General features: G+C 40.0%; 1 non-coding gene across 1 annotated transcript; it reads left to right on the top strand.

Moving 5' to 3' along the window:
• Nucleotides 1-8,008: 8,008 nt before the first annotated feature.
• trnat-cgu (transfer RNA threonine (anticodon CGU)) lies at nucleotides 8,009-8,080 on the top strand. Its single transcript has one exon. It is a non-coding gene; the product is annotated as a tRNA-Thr (tRNA).
• Nucleotides 8,081-9,672: the final 1,592 nt, after the last annotated feature.

The raw sequence follows: 9,672 nt of genomic DNA, 5'->3' as shown, positions 1-9,672 counted from the left end.
TACCAGAAACTGAGGGCACCCACAGGAAGAACTTGTTATTCCAAGCCTGATTTCTAGTGCTCCCATAACAACAAGGCTAATCTAACTTTTATGTTTTTCTCCTAACATTGCAACCCCTTTGGTCTGACAATGAGGTTTCAGCATTTTATTCCTTTTAGAAACACATCTCACTTTAATTTTATGTTCCTGCCGACTGTCACAGTTACTCTATGTTGCCCAAACAGTCCTCTTGTGATTCTGGAATTATTCCCTGAAACAACTGCTTGTCCCACTAATAAGGGACATTAGAAGACCACAGTATTTTGCCTCAAAATCTGAAAATTCTCGGACTTTGTGAGGTGCTGTGATAATGAAGAAACCCATGAATGAGAGATGATCATTCTGCTGATCCATCATGCTGCCTGAACTCTCATTCTATCAGCTGACTGCACACACAGGGCCAACATACTAACTGTAGCAGTGCAATGTAAGTATTCATCTGTCTGTAAAACACAGAAATGGCCAAGATCTCGAGGTATGATGGGTGCTTTGGGTGCATAAGTTAGGATTTGAATTAAATTTGCTGGTAATGAATTTATTCCAAACTAATCTACATTGAGGACATAAATGCCACTTGGGTTTTGTTTTTAAAAAAGCACAAATGAACATGACTTACAGTTTACTGTAATAATGGTGGTTCTGTGATTCTGTAAATGCTAATTTCAGCAGATATTTAGCATTTACCATTTATGGCATGTTCACCTCCTAAGTTTAATTAGAAAATATTTGCTAGTTAGCAGAACAAACAGCTGAGGCTGTTGGGAATAGCTTTGGAAGATATTTGGTCATAAACAAGCTGAATGTGCCAGATGTATTTATACCTCATTGAAATACACAACAGGCATGCATGAATGTGTAACAAGAAGATGGACAAACCTTTAGGATTCATAGCCTATTTATCAACCACAGCACCCACAGACATACAGCACAGACTGTTTTTTAGCCGACACACAACAATTAACAGACTTTCTCCTTCCAGATTTGAACCCTGAGGCCGACCACGACAGAGTAAATTGTTCTTTTTGTTCTCTCCTACTCTGGACTTTTCTCCCTCCTCTTTTTCTCAAACAAGTCATCAGTCTAGGCTTCACTTCAGCACTGGTGCTTCTTTCTATCTTTGTCTGCTCTTTTCTCAACAGGTTTGATAAAGTCACACTGTTCCTGCTGGTTGGAAAATGGAATTAAGTGTCTGTTTTGTTGCCAGTTACCAAGCAAGAGGTGACATGATTAAATCAAACACAATAGACTCAAGACAACAACCCACCACGACAATGGAAGACCTATAGATCATGATATTTCCCCAGTGATAGGGCTTCTGCTCCACTGATTTGCCAGTCAGGCAGAGTGAGGGGAAGCCACATAAAGTTAATTTTAAAACCTGCTAGATTCTGGGCTGTTGGGAAAACTTTCACAACTAAAGTCTCAGAAACTTTTGCAAACTCGAGTTTACTAAAGTATTCAGAACCCTACATTTTTGCTATGTAGAAGGCCCCTTTTGGCAGCAATTATTTTGATGGTTTTTGGTAAGTTCCTACAGGTTTCATGCTCTTGGATTTTGGCCATTTATCCAATTCTTCCTGGCAGATAATCTCAAGTTCTGTCAAAATGGATGGGAAGCATTTGTGAACTTCCATCTTCAGCTCTCTCTACAGACGTTTAAGTCCAGGCTTTGGCTGGGCCATTCAAGGACATTTAGAAACTAGGAACATCAGCATCATCTCAGTTGTTTTCTTTTGGGTTCTTGTGGTGATCCTTGTGGTGAGATCGCTGTGCTCTGGAGCAGGTTTTTCTCCACTAACAACATGTGTTTAACTGCATTTATCCTTCCTTCAGCTCTGATCTGACAAATAAGAAGGCGCAAGGCCGTTAAGGCATTTAAAAACTAATAAAAGAACCTTAAAATCGATCCTGAAGCGGACGGGGAGCCAATGCAGCGACTTTAAAACTGGTGTAATGTGTTCCCGCCCTCTGGTCCTTGTCAGCACGGACCAACTGTATAGCACAAACCAATGTGTTTAGAGCCTGGTACAAAAATGGTTTTAAATCTCTATAGCTAATGTCTCTGTTCATGAAAACTCTACGGCAGAAACATTTTCATATAACTCAGCTTTTTAAGTCGCATTAAGACCTAAAGGTACACTACCATTCAGAAGTTTGAGGTCACCCAGACAATTCCATGTTTTCCATGAAAACTCATACTTTTATTCATGTTCTAACATAACTGCATAAGGGTTTTCTAATCATCAATGAGCCTTTCAACACCATTAGCTAACACAATGTAGCATTAGAACACAGGAGTGATGGTTGCTGGAAATGTTCCTCTGTACCCCTATGGAGATATTCCTTTAAAAATCAGCCGTTTGCAGATAGAATAGTCATTTACCACATTAACAATGTCTACACTGGATTTATCGTTCATTTAATGCTATCTTCACTGAAAAAAAAATGTTTTCTTTCAGAAATAAGGACATTTCTAAGTGACCCCAAACTTTGAACAGTACTGTACATATGATTAAATCACCACAGTCTATAGAGACGTATTTTTATTTCAGATTCTTTAATTTTGTGTGATTTTACTCTTGTAGACATTTCAATGCAGCACTTCTCCCATCACTACATGACTGTGTGTTGGACGAAACTGTACAAACTGAATGTGTGACGATAAAACATTTAACGCAAACTTGTCAGTCCCATTCAGACCCTGCAGCAAAAGAAAACAGTTTGTTAAAATTAGACTTATTTTATCTCCAAAAATGTTTGGTGGAACTCAACCAGATAACGCAATGATAATTCTCTTTTATGCATTATCACATTTATTGCATACAGTTAGCTAAAATCCAGCTTTTCTTTCTCTTTCTTTTCCTTTTTACCACATGACATCCCTCCACCTGGACACTAGGTGGCTCCGCTTATTAATTGTGTGTTTGTGTTTCCATCCATCCATCCATCCATTCTCTATACACCGCTTTATCCGCACTAGGGTCACTAAGGGGGGTGCTGGAGTCTATCCCAGCTGACTCGGGTGAAGGCAGGGGACACCCTGGACAGGTCACCAGTCTGTCACAGGGCTACATATACAGACACACAATCACACTCACATTCACACCTACGGGCAATTTAGAGTAGTCAATTAACCTCAGCATATTTTTGGACTGTGGGAGGAACCCGGAGTACCCGGAGAAAACCCACACATGCACAGGGAGAACATGCAAACTCCATGCAAAAAGAGCCCAGGCTCAGGCCGGGATCTTCTTGCTACAAGGCAAAAGTGCTAACCACTACGCACTGTGCAGCCATGTTTGTGTTTCCTATTCTTGTAAATGCAATATCTGAAGAACACATTGAGAAAATTTCTTCAATTTTGGATTTAGGGATGAATTGATTCAGTGGTCAAAAGTTAAAGTCAAACTGTATTTACTGGACAAGCATGTGAACAGAAAAATAATCTGTTTTTTCTCCTTGTTACAGTGAATGATACAAACTGAACCTTTAGACTTACAGAGATGTAAAACCACAAGGAAATCATTGCAGTTTTAAAAGTTAAAACTCTCCCTGTTTCAATGTTTTTGCCTATGGATTCTCTCTAACTGGGAATGTGAGTGAATGACGTGAGCAGCAGAGAGCATTGTGGGAGGAATACTGATGAGAGCAGGAGGACATAGTAGATGTTCAGTTAGCCCTGGAAGGAAGCAGCAGATGTTGAAAGGATGCTAACTGAAGCTTCGTGTTCCTTCCAGAGCTGCTTGGACTCCCTTTACCTCAGAGAAAAGCTCTCATAGTTCTGAGAAAATTAGAGGAAAAGAGGGTTAACAGTCATCACTAATCCAGCTTCAGATCAGTATTTCATTGTCATTCCTGGTGAAAGACAGAAATCAACCTGCAGATTCCTGTTTCTGCCTCAAAGTAGCTGGAGAGCTATCATGGCCTAAAACAGCAATAGGAATCATAGTTTTACCAGTTGTGTGTGTCCATTTTTACCTTTTTGTGTTTCATTTTTGTTATTTCTCTCCTATGTTTTCTGTTGAGTTTTTACTCTGACAGATTTGTCATTTGTCTCTTTGTGGTCATTTGTCTCGTCTTTGTCAGTTTTTGTCATTGTTTTTCTTGTTGTGGGTCTCATTTTTGTTGTTTTTGCCTTGTTTTGGTTGTTTCATTTCTTTTTTTAACAGTTTTGTTTGGTGCTTTTGGATTTTTTGCTTCTTGTAGTTTTGTCATTTTGGTTGTTTTGCCTTGTTTTGGTAATTTTGTGTCTCATTTTTCTTGTTTCATGTGCCATTGTTGTTGTTTGTGCTCTGTTTTTGACAGTTATTTGTCTTATTTCTTTAATTTTGTGTCTTGTTCTTGTTTTGGTTGCTTTGTATCTCACATTTGCTGTTTGGCTGTCTTGATTTGTCCTTTTGTGTTTCATTTATCCCAGTGTCTATTTTTGACAATTTTGCTCCATGTTTGTCTCTTTCTGTTCCACTTTGAGTAATTTTGTTGTCTTATTTTGGTCATTTTGTGTCTTACGTTTACTGTTGTTTGTCGGGTTTAGTCATTTTGTGTCATCTTTGTCATTTTGCCCCTTGTTTTGAGTCATTTTATTACTCTTTTTTAACAGTTTTGTGTCTTTGTGGTCATTTTGTCCTGTCTTTGTCAGTTTGCATCTTGTGTTTTTTGCTTCATGTGTCATTTTTAATGTTCATGCCTTGTTTTGTATCGTTTCATGGCGGTTTTTGACATAGTTGTTTGTCACTCATTGTCTCGTTGAAGTGTATTTGTGTTGAGGTGGAATAATGGACCGACAAACCAAAGTTAACACAAGTCTTTCTATAATTTGATGAAAGCAACCATAAGTGGGACTCATATCAAAGTGTGAGTGCAGAGCTGAGGAGACATTCACATAAACGATAAAATGTTTAATCTCTATGAATTCACAGAGGCTCGATATAAAATCAGCAGTTTTTACCACATTTCCTACTTTCCTGCCCTCCACCTGTCCTCTCTGCTTTATTCTCCCTCTTTCTTCTTTCTCTCCTTCGGCTTGATTTAGTGGTCGAAGCTTATAGCATTAACCTGAGTTAGCACCCAATTTAAACCCTCCTCTCTGCTGCCCATCTTTTTTTATACTATTTATTCCCTCTCTGCACTCTGTCTTTTCTACCCCCAACAGTTCCCCTCGTCTCCTGTCAGCTCCCCGCTGTAACCTCCATCCCATCAAAATAAGTAGCTCCACCCGTAGGCAGAGATAAAGAAAAGGCGTGCTGATGAACAAAAGCCTTAACGCTGTCTGATGAACCATCATCACAGCAGCTGCGATTTTTTTTTTTAATGATTAATAAATCTGAACGTTAATCTCTTTCCTTTATTGTCTTGAAGTAGGATTGAGGAGGACTTAAAGCACCTTGTCTTAGAGTAGAGGAACATCAGTTTTTCTTGTAGGTTTTTGTTGGCTGAGCTAAAGGACACAATATGGAGAAAAATCAATATGAAATGTATGAGTATGCAAACGCCGAGTCCCTCCAGGGTTTTGTGATCTTGCAGTTGCAAGAATCAGCAAAAAATCCAACCCCTCCACACGGTATTTACAAGAGCTTGCATTTTTTTCCCTTTCTAATACCTGCAGCTGTTGTGTAAACAATAGTCTAACTTGAGGAATGTTGTCCAGTTTTGCCAAAATCATTTTCTGCATTTAAATCAGTTTTGTCAAAAAAAAAAAAAAAAAAAAAAAGCCAAAGCCATAATTTGAATAAACTATCTGACTCTTCTGATGGATCACTTTTAAAGCTGGATGTGATGAACCTCCAGAGAACCTGAATCTACTGAGTGGCTACAGTGATTGTCAGCTCTTTGTTTAGTTGTCTAGCTCTACAACTTCATTGTACATTCAGCACTAAACAACACCCAGAAGATATGAGAAGATTTAACAGCTGAGGAGATGACGTTCTGTTAGGAGTAGGTGGAGACCAAACACAGAGATCAAAGATATTGGATTTAGATAAGCAATGAGTGGACATAATCACAGACATCAGTGCTATTCATCGATGCATCTGCTTCAGCTCAATCTAACAAATTTTTTCTTATTTCACAACCTCACTGTTACTCATTGGTGTGACAACTGCAAACACCCCACAAATCCCACAGGATATTCAGTCAACTCATCCAGTGGTTTGAAACAAATGATAAATAATAATAATGGATTAGATTTATATAGCACTTTTTTGTGCACTCAAAGCGCTTCACAATAAATCCATTATTCATTCACTCACACATTCTCACTCTGGTGGTGGTAAACTACATTTGTAGCCACAGCTGCCCTGGGGCAGACTGACAGAAGCATGGCTGCCAATCCACACCTACAACCCCTCTGACCACCACCAACATTCATACACCAGTGTGAGAGCAGCACTGGAGGCAAGGCAGGTAAAGTGTCTTGCCCAAGGACACAACTGCACATGACTCGGACAGAGTGGGAATTGAACCGTCAACCCTTCGATCATTGGACGATTCGCTCTTCCACCTGAGCCACAGCCTCCCCTATTGTTTGACGAGTCAAACAGAGTTCTGTGAGAGCCTTCATGACTTCTTCATTTACAGCAGCTGGCAATCCTGACTGTATTCAGCCTTTCATAGCCTCAAGTCAAGTACAAAGTTGTGATAAGAAGCACCTGACAGAAATGATCCTTTTTCCTCTACGTATCCAGAGTCAGATTGTGATGGCAGCAGTCTGAGCAGCTCATCTCTTCCCAGCAAAACTTTCCATTTTTCTTGGTGGATCCATTGATGCTCCCAGGCCAGATGAGATCTGTAACTCCTTCAGTGAATTCTGGGTCTAAACGGTGTCTCTCCTTAGTACAATATAACTGAAAAAAACCTTCAAAGGAAGACACTCTCTACTCTGAGTTCCCTCTGGATATTTGAGTGTTTCCCCATCTCTAAGCCTGCACTCAGCCAGCTCACACAGGAGCCTCATTTCAGCCACATGTGTCTCATTTATGTGCTTGCTACCAAGAGCTCACGACCAGAGGCAAAGGTCGAAACGCAGATAGACTGGTAAATTTAGGGGCTTTGCCTCACAACCTCAATCAGTCAGCAAAGAATGAACAACAGAACTTCAGCTGGAATAGGGAAACAGGGCCCGCCTCCTGGTGCTGGGGTGGTCAAAATTTACTTGTTTTGAGTCGTCACATCATCCCTCTTTATAGACTGTATGTGCCATGAACACATTTGATTTGCCAGCAGATCTTTAGTAAAAAGTTTTGAGGAAAGCAAACAAACCTTAATACTCAGTGTTGTTGCTCAGCATGTAGCTGCAAACAAGTGAGTTTCCATTAGAAATTTCATTAAAAAAACAACACAAACATTTCTCTCTAACTGAGTAGTAGAACTTAGAAACAAAGTTGTATTTGTTAGGTACAGTGATTCTTTTCTTTCTACTGACATGAAATCCAAATTAGCCAGAGAAAAAAAGGTCCAAGCATCTGTTACATAACATGAATCTGCACAGGAAAATACTTGAAACAGCTTTTTCTTTTTCTCTGGTGAATGAAAATAAACATGTTGTTCTGCTTTAACCTCACTATGGGTGAGACAAACAGGTAACACACTAGACAACAAGGAAGATACAATTAAAGCTCAATTGGGAATTAAGACGTTAATCGAGAAGACTGGTATTTACTCTACAGACAGGAAACCACACCTCAGTGTCAAATGATGCAGTAATAATGGTATATTTGCTGACGTTATTGTAGTACATCTAGTATTACAGACTACCTCATCTTTGAGCCATAAATATGTACATCACAAACAGACAGAGGCTTAAAGCTGAGTGACACAAGCAGCTAAACATTTAAACTCACCTCACATTCACAAATGTTTTGTTCATTTGGTGTTGATTCTGCAACCTTTTAGTTGCTTCTACTTAATGCCATGTTTCCATCCATTCAACTGCAATTTCACTCTGCACAAAACTTAGCAGCAGCAGCAGCAGGGCGTGGTGGCCCAGTGGTAAGGCGTTGATCTCGTAAACCAAAGATCATGGGTTCAATCCCCATCCATGCCTGTCTGGATCTAAACTTTCTTAGTGACTGCACATGTTCTATGCCACCAGGTTGTGTTGGCAGCAATGATTTAAATAAATGGTAATTAAAATCTTACCACTTGCTTGTAGTTCTTCTCAACCATATTCCTTGGATTTTATGTCTGCTGATCACATAAACAAAGAAGAAAAGCACTCAAGCTGCATGTCCACTCGATACGATTTTCCGCATGGAAATGCACTGCATCTGAAAATCGCACAGATGGCTGTCACTAGTGGGCCACAACATCGTCGCATGACAGCGTTCCAGCAACAGCGGGCCACTATGTGGTCATGTGAAAAACGCTTGCGGCTTGAGAGTCCGACAGGCATGTTGGATAAACAAAGCAGCTCAGCCGCCAACTTTCTCTTTTATTTCAAAAACACTTCAAAATATTTCTGAAAGCATATGAGGCGAGAAATAACCTGTGCAGCAGCTGAATCTGTCCTCCTTTTCGGTCAGCGGTGGCTAGTTTAGATTTTTCAGGACAGTTTCACGATGCATAAAATCTCCGCACACCACATCGAATTTGCATAAAGTAGAAGTCCAGTCTACTTTATGAAAATGAGCTCTGGGTAAACACGTCAGATCGCAGCTCGAAACACACCGCATGTTGCATGCTGGTCCAGTTGCAGTGCGCTTCCAGCTGTGATCCAGTGTGTCTTCGCTGAAGTGTTTTCGAAATAAAAGAGAACGTTTGTGGCTGAGCCACTTTGTTTATCAGACATACCTGCTGGACTGTCAAGCTGACAGCTCAGTCACATGACCACACAGTGGCCCTCTGTCGCTTGAGCCCTGTCATGTGACAATGTTGTGATCCGCTTTTGACTGCCCAGCATGCGTGCAATTTTCAGATGCAGTGCTTTGACGTGCCAGAAAATCGCATCTAGTGGACACGCACCTTCAGGCTATGAAGTCACTGGATCATCTCCAATGGATGAAATCTTTAAAAGAGATGTGGTAGGATTGCAATCATGTGTTCACTTGTTGTCATGGTTACAGTGACACTGTGCTGCTATCTGTATAGAAATCTTTAACAAATCTGTTAATCCAGACTATAAGCCACATCACTGGCAAAATCTAATCAGTTAGTCCTTGTGTCATTTTTGACCTTCACTGAAAATTTCATTCAAATTCGTTTGACCGTTTTTGAGTGTTGTTAACAGACAGACAGACAGACCAACACTGATGATCACATAACTCTGACACGTTCCTTGGCAGAGTAATAAGAACCAGAAACTGTTTCTAAGGAACAATAATGATACGGAAAACTTGTTCTGGCCATCTACTTATCCCACATGCTGATAATCTAATTCTGCTGTGAATTATCAGAAACTAGAAAACACCCCCAGGTGACCGATGCTTGTTCTATGGCTCTATGTCTGGATGCAGTTCACAGCAGAGTGAGAATTAGTTTTTCAGCCCTAAAAATTGTATGTATCATCTAATGTCCTTATGATGATATGAGAGCTTAAAAATGTTGGAAAATAATAACTGCAGAGTGAAAAGTGTAAAAACTCAACCCACTACGACGACTTTATGGGTCTGAAACTCCAAAAAATAATCATAATATGAG

This window comes from Acanthochromis polyacanthus, chromosome 10, assembly GCF_021347895.1.
Source record: "Acanthochromis polyacanthus isolate Apoly-LR-REF ecotype Palm Island chromosome 10, KAUST_Apoly_ChrSc, whole genome shotgun sequence".
NCBI classification, from domain to species: domain Eukaryota; kingdom Metazoa; phylum Chordata; class Actinopteri; family Pomacentridae; genus Acanthochromis; species Acanthochromis polyacanthus.
Note: the sequence above shows the minus strand (reverse complement) of the source record. Positions and strands in the feature narration are given on the sequence as shown.